This window comes from Dioscorea cayenensis, chromosome 9, assembly GCF_009730915.1.
Source record: "Dioscorea cayenensis subsp. rotundata cultivar TDr96_F1 chromosome 9, TDr96_F1_v2_PseudoChromosome.rev07_lg8_w22 25.fasta, whole genome shotgun sequence".
Lineage (NCBI taxonomy): Eukaryota > Viridiplantae > Streptophyta > Magnoliopsida > Dioscoreales > Dioscoreaceae > Dioscorea > Dioscorea cayenensis.
Window position 1 is genome coordinate 18,722,621 of NC_052479.1, and position 15,195 is coordinate 18,737,815.

Sequence of the window (15,195 nt, forward strand, 5' to 3'; positions counted from 1 at the left end):
AATTATTTTTGAGAGGTTTATGGAGATAGTTTTATTTTGTTTTTTCATAATTTTATTTTATGAATATAGTAAAATAATGGTCAACATTTTTTAAAATTTATTTGAAAATTCTCTCAGAGAAGTGATTAAATATTTTCTAACATAATTTTTACTAATTTTAAAGTTTCTTTTTTATGGGTAAATTTTTTAGTAAATCACTAAACTTTAATTCATTTTCATTTTGATCATCGAACTTCAATTTGTATTAATTTCATCACTCAACTTTAATTTGATTTCACTGGGTAATAAATTAAGAGATTTCGATCCAAAATGATTGATGTGGTTTTTTTTATGACATGGACACCTCCAATAGACTTAATAATATGTCTCACTGATTTAGATTTATAAATAGTCATGTAATCAATTGGGGGTTAAAAACTTTAATTTATTGAAGATGAAATCAAATTAAAGTTGAATTATCAAATTAATGTAAATTAAAATTCCATAATAATAGTAAAAATGAATTAAAATTTAATGACCAGGAAAATTTAGCCTATTAAAATTCAAACCGACTGCGTAGCCTCTGCTACTTAAATAGACTTATTCCAGCGTCCTATATGAAAATTTCCCATTTTTTCTCCATCCCTGATAACAATATCGGTGAACACTAACCGAAGTGGAGGAAGAGAGCTGCGTCTCTTCCAGCCATGGCGAACCCAAGAAGAACCACCCTCCAGCTACACAATGGCGACGGCCTCAATCCCTCCTCCATTTTCCCTCTCGCCTCCTCCTCCTCTTGTTCTCCTCATCAACCTGCTTTCATCACCTCTCTCCTCTCCTTCTTCAAGCGCCCCCACGCCTTCCCTATTCTCCTCTTCATTTTCGTCCTCCTCACCTGGCTCTCCCTCCGATTCCAGCACCATCCCCAGCTTCTCCTCTCTCCTTCATCCCCTTCTCTTGCCCTAACACGGCAGCTTGAGATTGCTGATATAGCCACTAATTCGATTCGGTTCAGCGCCCTCGATTTCCCTTCCAAGATTGCCAGGGACCGCCGCGGATGGCTTCTTGATCCTGTCTCCGCTGCACGAGCGGCAGGCATTCAAGGTCAGTGTTATTGCTCTCAATTGCTGATGAATTTGATCCATGTCTCCGCATTATGCTTTTGTTTATCCCCATGTCAGACGAGCTTTGTTTTCCCACTTTTGTAGTGTTTCGTTCTTGAAATTCATTTTTATTTTATTTTTCTTTTTTAGAGGGATTGCTATTTTGCGATGTAGAAAGAAGGAATTGTTTGATTGATAATTAACTTTAACTTGAGTGTTGCATTGTAACATGCATTTTTCTGCTTGCAAATTTTTCAACTGATTTTTTTGGGAAAGAATTCTTGTGGAAGAATTTATTATTAAGTTCTAGTAATTTTCAGAACCATAATGAAAAGCTTTTTCATGTTTTCTAATATTAATTTATAGAGTCTCAAATGTTCTTCAATTAAAAATTGTTGTCAATGTGATCATATGTTATCAGTGTGTGCACAGGTCTATGTGGTTTTAAGATTATAAGAATGGTCTCTCTAGAGGAAGTACCTCTCAAATTTGCAGTACATTGGATTGTTAGAAGCAGCACTAACCTTAAAAATGAAATTTACATGTTTAGTTCAACTTTTGAGTTCCATTTTACAAATTCCAAGCATCATGTGAGTTCTTATTTGTACATTATTTATTATGTGGCATTCTCTGACAGTTACATTCATCAATATTTATTGGGCAATTTATTTTTTGTCGATAAGCATCTCTCAATGTTTGGCATATCAAGGTGCCTCATCTTTTCTTGGCTTTTCTTTGAAAGGATTTAGGATGATATTTAATTGGAACATGATGCCCTGATATCATTGAAGGAGTCATATCAAGTGGAACCAATGAACCTTTGGATTGTGACATTGTCACTATATTTAACTTTTTCATAGCAAAACATCAAAGTTGACAATATTCTTGGATAGCATTTGGTTTAGGCAATATATTTCTAGGCCCTTATTTCAGACCGTTTCTTGTCCATATTTCCATCTTCTGATGATACCTAATAATTTAGAACTTTGATGGTGTCCATGAACTAATCTAGATTGAAAACTATGCAGATATTCTGATGATTAATTAAGAAAATGTCAAATAGAAGATTGAGGTTTAACGTTAAATTCATACATATTCGTTGTGACTAATATAATTTTTGGTCTTTTATTGGATTTATTGAATGTTCCTTTCTTTCCAACCTTTATAGGGATGGTTGCATTGAGAGAAGACTGGATTTTTCGCTAGTTATCCATTTCCACAAAACGTGTATGAAAGCGTAACAAAAGGGTAACGTCTTTTTGTTATTTAAGTATTAAAGATTGAAGATATCACTTAAATGAATAATAACTGCTAGTAAATAAAATGTTATCATGCATCTATGACAAGTGTCACAAGCTTTGTACTACTGATATTGATAAATTGTATCAAAAGGTATATGCATCTAAATTTTGATTAAGCTTTATTCATAACTAGGCTTAGCAACTGTTCCATTGTTGAACATGGCTTAAAGGTCAACAAGAGAACTCATTACAAGGCCTAACAAAATAGTAATATGATGATAACGGAAAGAAATAATCATTGTGAGTTGATATCCTAATTAGAGGAAAGAAAAATAATATCTTGGCTCATATTCTTGTTAGATTTTATGTTTTGGTACTAGTGGGCCCTATATGGGCTCTATATGGGGTTAGGAGTCTTACACCAAAAAGTCTCAAGACTTAGTGGCTCAACCCCTATACTTATGTATAAACCCATTACACTTCTATCACACAACCGATGTGGTATCATATTTCCAACACCCTCCCTTAAGTTCAACTCGGTCAAACTTGCTCAGACTTGTACTCCAGAGGTCTGTTTACCAAGACTTGTATACTACTTTGTGTCTTAGAGGTCCTACACATATGGACTTGTACACTACTTGTGTTTCAGAGGTCCTACACACATGGACTTGTACACCACTTGTGTAAATATATATTGGGCTCCACTATATTTTTCTAATACCATATTAGATTTTATATTTTGGTACTAGTGGGCCCTATATGGGCTCTATATGGGGTTAGGGGTCTTACACCAAAAAGTCTCAAGACTTAGTGGCTCAACCCCTATGCCTATATATAAACCCATTACACTTCTATCACACAACCGATGTGCTACAATATTTCCAACAATTCTAATCAAGGGAGAAAACAAAGAGAATTGCATGAGCGATCTACATGCAAAGCTTTGGCTATTAAATGAGAAAACCCCAATGTTGTTTGTCCTTTGACCTTTTCAGTAATGTCATTGCTATTGTAGTTTCATATTTCCTATTAACAATAAAGTTATATTGATCTTGTTTTGTGGTATGAGCTTTTCTTAAGCTTGATACGTTGGGCTAATCTTAACAAGGGTTTCAAACATTGTTGCTTCCTTTGAGAAGTGCGTTAATTTTGGAATCGTTGTAAGAGTAGATTTTTCCATGTACCAACTATCTACATTAGTCATTAGCAATTCAATTATAGGAATTAAATGTGTATCCTCTGACAAGGACCTAAGATACTTGAATTAGGTTCCTTGAAGTTCAAGCTTTGGAAGAGGGATTGACTTAGAAAGTGGAGCATTGATTCTAAGCCGTGATGGAAACTATACAATTAACTGTACAAGAGGCCATTGTAGCAGTCACATGGCTTTATGTCTATTGTCCAAGCCTTGCAAGTTCACACTCATAATGAGTCAACGAATGTCTATGCTTAAGAAAGACACTCTAAGAGAGAAGATAATGGGCAAGCTGGAGGAAATTGTTGGAAACAACCTTCACAGGTTGTAAACAAACCACCGGGGCTTAATCCCAGTAAAGGGCCATAATGAGTGACAACCCAAGCCCCTGAATTTGATAAGCGGGAAAAAGCCCGGGTAGAGAGTAGCCCGTGTAGGCTTCTGAGAGCAACCTTGGCAAGAGAAGTATCTTGAACCCAAACCTCCGAAATTTAACTTCCTTACTTTTGAAGGCAAAGACTTAGAAATTCGGATTACTAAAGGATGCCAATATTTTGCTTTCTATCACACTCTGCAACATAAGAAAGTTCAATGAACCACCTATTATTTAAATAGTAAGGCCCACCAATGGTGGCAACGATACTCCCAAAGACATGGAAGGCGTAAGCATGGCATTCCATGGCAAGAATTCGAGATAGAGAACACAAAAAAGGTTTGATGCATTTGTCTTTATTGATTAATATTGCCTTGACTACAATCAAACCACAAGGAAGACTAACCGAGTGCATATGCAAATTTGAATGCTTTATGAATTGCATACATAATTGGATTGAATCACCTATGTTGGGAGTTTTCATGGACTGGCTTAAATTGAATTTAGTGGTGTAAGTTCGGATATTCTAACCAAATAATCAACAAGGGATGATTGAAATTGCATGAGTGGTCCTGGTTTTAAAAATCATTCAAGGCGTATGCCTTGGGGCGCGCCTTAAGGCGAGGCGCAAATGAGAAGCGTCAAAGCGCACGCCTTTCGAGTTGATTATGAAGCTTAAGCCTCAGTTAAAAAGGCTTAAGCACTAAGGCGTAATGCCTCAATGCGCTTAATGCAGACACCTCACAAATCACAAAACAATCAAAAGTGTGTTTAAATTTTCAACAACACTGTCAGCATACTGCCCAACAAAGCCAACAAGCTACCATTGTCCTTCTTTTAATATAAAAAATGCACATATTCTCAATCAATCAAAATCACACTTTTTGTAAAACAATTATTTATATATTATAATTAAAAAATAAAAACATTGTGATGCAACATCTTGTTAAGAGTTTATTATTCTTGTGATTTTGACTATGAAATAATTAAAATTAGGAATAATTGGTAATGTTTTTATATTAAAGAAATATTAATATGTTGTTTTTAGTTTTTGTTGTATTCCAAAAATGATGTTTTTTGTTATATAGTTAACTTTTAAGTTTTAACATAATTTGTATTTGGATGGATTATTATGTTTTGTTATATAGTTAACATTTTACATAATTTATGTTTTGATGGATTGTTATGTTACAAGTTTAGATTTATAATTTAAAAGTTATGTTAATCTTGTGAGTTTGATTATGGAATAATGAAAATTAGGAATAATTAGTAATGTTTTTGTACTTTGTAGACAATTTTATTACATTTAATCCAAAAAAAATTAAGGCTTATGCCTCAATACGCCTCGAGGCTTACGGCCTCGCCTCACAGATGGGAAATGCCTTGGGTTTTTTAAAACCTTGCGAGTGGTTGACAAGAAGCTATTAGCAACCCATAAAGCCAAAAATCCACTTCTTTCACCAACCTCTTAAACCAAACATTAATGAAAAGATCGAATGATAAGCAACAAAAGCTTTCCCTCTCTTTTAAGTCAAAACTTTGCGTATAAATCTCCTAAAATGGTTGCAGTGTTGCATGCAATCCATAACATTGTCAATACATACCTTAACTATGACCTATATCATATTGGTAAGAAAGGGATGTGAATGAACATATTCACTTAAGTTGTCAATGATGAATAGAATGATGATATTGTGACTATATATAGCAAATATTTGTTGCCATATATAAACAAATTTTGTACAACATACTGATTTTGTATCTTTACATTATTAGATTGATTAGAGAAATCAGCCTTAGATTGATTAGCTGTAGATAGAGAGAAATCAGCCTAGATCACTAAGAATCAGCCTATGATTACTGTATATTCATCTATTTATTGATGGAAATCGAAAGAGAAGGGGAGAATTTAAATGAAAGCAAAGTTTATCATGGTATCAGAGCTCAGTTTCTAGAGTTTTGGAATTCTTGGTTGTTCTTGGTGTCATTGGAGTTGCAGGCCATTGCATATTTTAAGTTTCATTGGTGTGACTTTTATAGCTGAGGCTGCAGATCAAGTTTAGGTGGAGAGTAAGCTGACATTCTGGTAATCTTCTTATTTTAGTCATTTTGGGGCGCTTATCTCCATTTTTTTGGTGTTAATTCTGGATTGTTGTGTGTTGAAATGGCAAGTAACAATTCTGGATTTTGTGTGAAATTTACGGGAAAAAACTATTCAGCATGTGAATTTCAATTTCGATTATATGTTACTGGTAAACAGTTGTGGGGACATATTGATGGCACTGATCCAACCCTAATAGATGTTACACAATTGGCTCAATGGAGGATAAAAGATGCTAGGGTGATGTCTTCGATTATTGGGTCATGTGATTCTCAAATAATTCTTAATTTGCGCCCTTATAAAATTGCTCAAACAATGTGGGAATACTTGAAAAAGCTTTTATAATCAAAACTAATTCAGCCGGGAGATTTCAGTTGAGTGTGAGATTGCAAGTTATACACAGGAGAGTCTATCTATACAGGATTATTTTTCTAGTTTTCAAAATTTATGGGCTGAATTTTCTGATATAGTTTGTGCTACAGTGTTTAGAGATTCCCTCGCAAATGTATTAGCAGTTCATGAGATTAGCAAGCGAGATCAATTTTTGATGAAATTACGATCAGACTTTGAGAATGCTCATTCTAGTTTGATGAATCGTCATCCTCCTCCTACCTTGGATGTATGCTTCAGTGAATTGCTTCGTGAAGAGCAACGTCTACTTACACAAACCACCCTTGAACAGGAGAAAATTACTGTAACACATGTGGCATTTTTGTCTCATGGAAAAAGCAAGGATAGAGACATGAGTAAGGTTCAGTGTTTCAGTTGTAAGAATTATGGACATATTGCTGCAAATTGTACCAAGAAACTTTGCAACTATTGCAAAAAACAAGGATACATCATCAAAGATTGTTCAATACGTCCTCAAAATTGCCAGACCAGTGCTTTTCAAGCAAATATTGGAAATTCTTCCATTGATCAGATTTAGACTGGGCCCTCAATTATGTCAGCAATCAATCAAAATGCTTAATCAACTATTATTACTCCTGAAACAGTGCAACATATGATAATTTCAGCCCTCTCAGCTCTTGGCCTTCATGGTAACAATAATTTTTTATCAAAGTCTTGGCTTGTTGATTCTGGCGCATCAAATCATATGTCTAGTTCTACTAGTTTGCTAAAAATGTCCGTCCCTGTCATGGCTAAGAATATATTCCCCCTAGGGGTGCAGAAAGCATACGATTAATAAGATATACTGCAGTTAAGATAGCATCAGACCATAAATACCTAGGGACATTACGCTCCGCTAAGAGAGCGTGCAACATCTAAGATGTGACGATGCTTTCGTTCAGCAACCCCATTCTGCTGAGAGGTGTGTGGACAGGTGGTTTGATGAATAATCCCAAAGGATGCACATAAAGAATTTACAGCAGAAAATACAAATTCTAAAACATTATCAGTACGAAGACATTTGATAATAGTGGAAAATTGATTTTGTACTTCCAAAATAAATGTTTTAAGGACATCAACAAGAGATCGACGGTCTTTTAACAAATATACCCACGACACTCGGGAAAAATCATCAACAAACACAACATAGTAATGATGACCGGAAATAGACGCGACTCTAGAAGGTCCCCAAACATCACAATGAACTAGATCAAATGACGACTGACTAGACACTAGAGTAAAACGATTAAAGGTAGAGCGATGATGCTTACCCAACTGACACGACTCACATTGAAATGACTCGACCCGAATCCAAGGCAAAGCCTGCTAAAGACGACTAAGAGAAGGATGACCCAATCTACAGTGCCATATGAGTGATGACTCGGTGTCCGAAATAGAAGCGCTGCCAAACCACAAGGAATATCATCACACACCAACATATACACGTTGTCACCACGATTACGCCCTAAACCAATCCTCTTCCCCGTCCGCAGATCCTGAAAAGTGCAGTGAAAAGGGAAAAAAGTAACACTACAATTCAACTGTTTAGTGATCGCAGAAACAGATCATAAGTTGACAGGAAAATCAAGTACAAAAAGAACATCGGTTAGTTTAAGTTGAGAGGAAGCCTGCACAACTCCTTCTCTGGACACTAAGCAAGATCGTCCATCGGTAATTGCCACAGAACGAAAAATAGATAGAGAGATTTTGAAAAAAAGATTTTGTACCTGTCATGTGAGAGGAGGCCCGAAGTCAATAATCCAGGAACTGTCCCTGGAAGCAAGAAAGGCATTATTTAAGGATATAGGAGAAGAGACTATGGCATGAGAAACTATGCCCTGTAGCTGCTGGAACCGTGCAAAGTCAGCCCGAGAGATAGTGACGAACTGTTTAGCACCAGAAGTAGGTGACGGATCGGCCAACTCTGTACTAGTAATGACCATTACCGGATGAACATGATTATCCCAACAATGATTCTCAGTGTGGCCCGTCCATCGACAGAAGGTGCACACAAACCTACCCCAAGAATCACCACAACCGGTTCCTCGACCACCACGAGAGGAGTCGTTACCATACCCACGAGACAAAGACATGACGACGAAGAGACAAATCCTTCAGCAACAAGACTAAGGCATCACTGGTGAGGGCTGAGGAACATCACCAGGTGCCCGTAGAACAACGGGAACTACGAGAGATGAGCGGTGGCTAGTGGTAGAGGTGGCGGCGGAGAGTTGAAGGTTGGGGTTTAGAATGGCGGCGGCGACGGCAGCGGCTAGGGTTTTGGGTGGCCACTAGGGTCTAACCTAGTGCTCTGATACCATGTGAGAATAGGAGAAATAATTTGGATATCAATTAAGAAAAGAATACAAGAGTATATATAGAGAAATATTAGGGTTTGTGTATGGGCCCAATATGGCCCATTAACCAATCTAAGCTCTAACAGTTGGGTTAACGGCTTGGCGATTGCCTCATGATTTTTGATAAAAGTTAAGTTGTAGTCAATAAAACCAAAAAACTAAGGCAATTTTTTTTTTTTTTTGAAACTAGCCTTAATTCATTGCCACTTTTCTTTTGGTCATCAACTTTTAAAATTTGTGGCTATAGTATTCCACTTCTTGAGCAAAAAAACATACTTGGCTTTATGTAAAATGAGTGGTCTTTACTATCTTCAGTATTTGTTTCAGATGTTTTATGTGAGTGCCTCCATTGGTGGAATAAATAAGAATATCTTTGAGAAATATGAACTTAGACCTTCAAAGAAATGGTTGGAGTATGTTGTTCATGGCTGTTTGGAAAGTAGTGGGTGCATTGCATAAACCGACTGGCATGAATTTGAACTTGACAGTGTTAGACCAATAGATCTTTTGTGGAAAAACCGAGCTACTCTTAAATTGTCTAGCAAGTTGTCAATCACAGGACTCGGGGAACCTGTTCAATGCGCTTCTAGTAATCAGTGTAGAAGCTCCATATTCTTTTTTTTTTTATTTTTTTTTTACTAGTAGCATCAGGGAGCTTAAATAGCTTTGGCATGGCCTAATGTTCTTGTAGGATGGCCAATGGTAAGGATTGTAAATCAGCTTTAACAGTCTTCCTTGATTACGTAGTTCTCCTGGCTACATGGTTCATAGGTGCAAATAATATACAATCTTTACCCCTCTTCTGAAAAATCATCTGCATTTTAGAGTAATCAATGCTTACAAAGTGTTCCTAACCATTAGCTTCATAAGACTATATCCAATCCTACTTGTGGTGGTGAATATAAATCCACAGGCAAGTGAACTTCTTGTACTAGATGAATAAGTGGCTATAGTTCTACACATGTTAGTCTATCCGTGCTAGCTACTGGTACATCGAAGTGCTTAATCTTTGGATCTGATAAGGACATTATTGTCGCTTGTCACTTTTGTTTTTGTTTTGTCTATGATCGACCAAACATTTACAAGAACAATAATTTTGTTTTGTCTTAATGAATGATGTTATGTCATTTCCATATTGTCTTGTCTTTGCTACCAAATGCTACATGGAATCACAATCTATTGTATATTAAACCTTTTAGCTTGGTCAGATAGGGTTTCAATATTGCCTATTATGAAATCAGCAAAAGTATAGTGATGAAAATTATTAGAAGTAGCACATTTTGTGAAATGATTCAATGCATTTTTGGCATCTTCTATTTTTACAGTCAAGGTATTGAAGTGCTATGATAAAAACACAATAAGGTTGGAAATTAGCAACAACACTTGACAAATGCAAATAAATCATCGGGTGAGCAGAAATAATTGAATCCTGTGAAGAAATTCACTTAGGGAACAAATCCAAGAAGAAATTTCTGGCAGGAGTCACCTGTTGGGGATGGCATGGAAATAGCAAAAATTACTGAAATGACATTAGTTATCAAGATTGGAAAGAAGGTACTAAGGCAACATGAAATTGTTGCGTTGTTGCAGTTTCAACTAAGTTAAGAATGCCCATTGAAATTGCCATGAAGTTCTATAAATCTCATAGAAAAGTGCCAGAAAATAGAAGATGAGGAAAAGCTGAAATCTAGGACTAGTGTATCAGCAATGTTTGGTTGTGCAAGATTGCTTGAGGAAGACTAGCTGGATCTAGGAAGATCAGGCACCATGTTGAAGTTATCCTAAGGGGGCATTGAGGGCACACAAGATTGTGCAGGGTTTCTGTTTTGAAGTCATTCTGGTTGTTTAATTTGTGGTTTGTTTGGTTAATAGCCTAAGTTTTAACTCATAAGTCATAACAATGATCAATGATAACCCAATGGGGTGGGTCACTTGAACAAGTTACCAAAACATGAAAACTGCCAACACTTTAAAGAGTCGGTCTGAGCTAAGGATATTTCTGAGGTAGTTTGGTTTAAGCTAGACTTTTGACTTGGATAATTCCCCAAAATGTATTACTTGGCCGATCCTCAAGTTGACCAGCCACATTTGGCCAATGATGGTTTTAATGATTTGGTTATTCTTACAGCCCCTTGTGTCCAAATGATACAATCCAAACAAGCATTTGTTGGCACTTATTGTCCAATCAAAAAGAAGTTTTGATGTAGGTGTTGCTAGACCTAAGAGCATATTTATCACCCTTAGGAGGAACATCTACAGGGCATCAGCAAAAGCTTGGCTGCAATCTTCCTTGAGATTCATATCATTCCATCAGATTTCAGCACCTGTGAAAGCAGATAAGTTCTTGGCTTTTATTAAGGAATTGTGATTCAAGTCCTTTCTTATCATTATGCTAGCATGATGGATCACCAATAGTGCTTGGCCAATCGTGGAAAAAATCATAGCTACCTGCAAATTTTGTTAAACTTGTTCAAATAATCCAATACCATCCAAATTTAATCACGGTATCACTTAGGTAGTTGTTTGCAGCAGGAATAAGAAAAGAATAAGTTGGTATTCAGATATATAACGGCCAAACATCATAAGAATAGGTGACAATAGAATTATTCTACTCCCTCATTTTTGGAATAAAAGGTCTAATTTTTATGAATAACTAATCCATCCTTGGAGTGGCATAAGCTTATTCCCGCTTTAAAGTATAATATTCCTTCCCCTTTTAGTCTTTCCTTTGCTAAATTCTAAATTTTACCAATTTTGTTATCAATTTTGCTACAACTAGAATTCTAATTAGAATTTGAGATTACTATCATTAATAATGATGATGATAATGATAACAACAATAAGAATTTATACATACTATTTAAGTAGATAATTTGCGTCCAGAGAGTTTCAAGAAACAAATTTAAATATGTTTTATTGCATTTAAGTTTTAATTTTTATTGAATATGATATTAATAATTGAAAATTTTAATTGCATTTATTTGTTTGTTTAATAAAGATCCATGAGACCTTTCAAAACCGATTACAACCATGTAAAGGATTTTTATTTTTATTTTTTGTTTTGCTTGAAAAGGTATGCCAACAATTTCATTGTAGGAAGATATTTAATTAAAACATTAGAGTTTCCATTGTATATGTATATACAATATTTCCTCAAAACTCCCAAAATTATAAAAACTGTGGAGCGAGGGAATTTGCCTAATAATAATAATAAGAATAAGAATATTGACAACAATAATATTAGTAACAATAATCATAATATTATCATTATAATAATAATGTTAATAATAATAGCAACTGAAATGATATATATTTAATAATTCTAGTGACAGGAGTATTACAATTAGTGTTTAATACCATTAATAATGAGGCTTACAATAATACTTTCCTTGACTATATCCTTAATAGTTTATATTAGTATTATTTTTTATTAATAATAATAAATTTAACAATTCTCTTCATTTGCGATTGGGGTAGATAGATGAAGCATAAAATTAGGGCATGAAGTAACTTTTCAGTTGTATTTAAATTTATAGTTAGGGAAGAAGCTTTTTTAAAAATTAAAATTAAAATTAAAATTAAAAAAACAAACGAAAGAAAGCTTTTTTTTGGTCGCTTATGTGAATGCTATATCTGTTGAAACAATGCAAAGTCCACTGTAGTTAGTGTTTTTCATTTCCCTGATATGCTTCTCTATTGATTAACTTTTCATATTTTGATTGTGGGGTCATATACTTGGTGGTGGGGTGGAGGTTTATTGATTTGCTTCCCTATTTGTAGCCATTATTCTTATTATTATGATGATGATGTTCATTAAGTTGTTTTTGTTGATGATGATGATGCAGTATTTTTAGAATTTTACAAAGGATTATTAAATGCAAATAATTAACGAAATTTTACAATTAATTATTAAGTTTTGAAATATATTTTAAAAGAATTAATTATAAAAAAATAATTGTTTTAATAGTTAAATTTCTAAAAACATTGATAGTATAACTTAAAAATATATTTGATTATAGTAGCATGTTAAATGATACTTAAAGAAATCTTTTTCCTTCTATATAAGCACACCAATGAACAATTACTTATATAACCATAAGGGCAAAAAAAGGAAAGAAACAATCAAATAATCTTCATTCATCAAAATGCAGCCAAACATAAAAGAATAACCACATAAGAATAAGAGATAATTTGTCTCTGTTACCAAACAAAGGATCAAGGATAACAGCTGTTTATTTCATATTTATTCTCTTATAGTACTCAATTTTACCCTCTTATTCTTTATCCACTATTCCCTATTCTCGTGCGAAAGACACTACCTTATAGTTATAGATGAAAGACTACTAGGGTAACTGTCACATCTTCATTGCAGACTATCACACATGTGCCTGGTTGCATCTCATTATCATCAATGTGGGAATGCTTCATGTCTAATGTTAATGGGAGACAGTCCTAAGATTACTGGAAATACACTAAGCTCGTGAACTCCAACATATGGGCTGTCATTGTGGCTGCTCAACATCAGAGGATCGAGTTTAACCTTCTGATGTGAGTTTTACCTAGTGAAAGCTAATTGATGAAATAGAATTGGTAGTGTAGGTTTGATTTGGGTTTTCTTTTTACAATACCTGGCTTGATGAGTTGTCATGTGTTATTCACATTTGAGTACTTGCATAATAACAAATTTGAAGATTTACATATTTCCATTTATATATTTTATTTAATCAAGTAACTATAGTGTCCTAAAAGTTAAGCAGCAGCTAGACCAAGATAGCATTAGTCTATACTGGAAAAGTGTATATATATATCATATATAGGCAGACTCAATTGTCTGTAATTGGTTGGATTTGATAATCTGTGTGGTTTTTCCTCTGCTTCTCACCATTGATCCTCCTTTTTGTGTGTGTGTTTCAAGCCCTTTCTTGCATTTCTTTTTTCCTTTTTTTTTGCATCAACTCAATATCCAGTATTTCTATAATGGTTGCTCCTATAGAATGGTCAGATCAGATTGTGTTACCCTCAGGTAAATTAAATGTTTGTCATCATCTGGACTTGTTTGGTGTTGTTCCCACCCAAATCCATTGTTGAAGGAAATATTTCCTCTTGCTTCAATTAGAGTGAAAAAAACAGTGGTTTTTCATTCCATAAATAGAACAAAATGGTTGTGAATGTTCCTTTTTTTTCTTATTCCGCATGCCTAAAGTGTCCCTCTCCTTATTTATTTCCACGATCATCCCATCTTTCTGGTAAGATTTGCTAACAACATCAATCTTTCTTCTGGTTTTTTATCCTACTGTTATTTTCTCCAAGTACACACTCAAGCCAGACCTCGCTTTATATTTGAAATACTACACCTACTCTATATATTTCTATTGCTGGAATGACCATTATTACTTAAAGAAATTTCATATTGGTGCATATGTTGACGTTAATCACAGCATACTTTTGTGGTATATACAGATGTCATACGCATATGATCAGAAGATATTTACCCATATCAGCTTTTTATGGATCATATTTCCCTTTTAGTTCTGAAATGTCACATCCCAATCCCATATTTGCAAAGATTTCACCCTACTATTGACATAGCATGACCATTCAATTATCTTCTATGTGAGATTGTGATTTTTTTTTCTTTTCTTTTCTTATATTATGACATCTTTAAATATCTCACTTCTGATAAAGTGGAAGATTGTTATAATTTTTTAAATTTTATAAATGGGAATTTTTTTTCCTTTAGGTGGAGCACAATCATGTGCCTCGGTGCATGTTGGTGAAATCAGACCAGGTGGTGTTAGGGGCAATCACCGTCATCATACCTGTAATGAGACATTTATAATCTGGGGAGCAGTTACAAAATTCAGAGCAAGTTTAAATGACTTCTTGTTCTGATAAGCATTTTAGATTATATTGCAATTGTATTCTTGATGGTGGAGTCAATGAGCCTTGAATGTTTTTGACTTATTTGCTTGAAAAATGCAGTTGGAAAAACACACATGATGAAAAATAAGGCGTACGCTGAAGTCACAGTTGGCAAGGATGAAGTGGCAATTACTGCAAGTCCAAGCGGTACTGCACATGCTTTTGATCAACATTGATCGTGAGCGGACTACGTTCTTCCTGGGTTGTCAAGACAATGTTATTGACTATAATGCCTCATCAACAGATTTCAACATCTGGAAAAATATTTGATTCAGTTTTTTTGACTTGGTTTTATCTATCTCCAACATCATATGGGCTCACAAACAGGAAAGAAAGTGGGGTGATTTGTATATATATAGTCAACTGATTCAGTGCACCAGCTTGTGAAGTCATCATCCCTTCTTTTGGTATACATTGCGCAATGCACATTGTTTCATTGCAATGCTCACCGGGAAATAGATTCGATGTGTTTATAATCAATCAGTTTTTTCAAAGGTGACTATCAGGAACATGTACACTTGTAGAGCTTTTGTA

General features: G+C 34.7%; 1 pseudogene; it reads left to right on the forward strand.

The window, feature by feature from the left end:
• Positions 1 to 591: 591 nt before the first annotated feature.
• LOC120268767 lies at positions 592 to 14,935 on the forward strand (annotated as a pseudogene).
• The last annotated feature ends 260 nt before the right edge of the window (positions 14,936 to 15,195 follow it).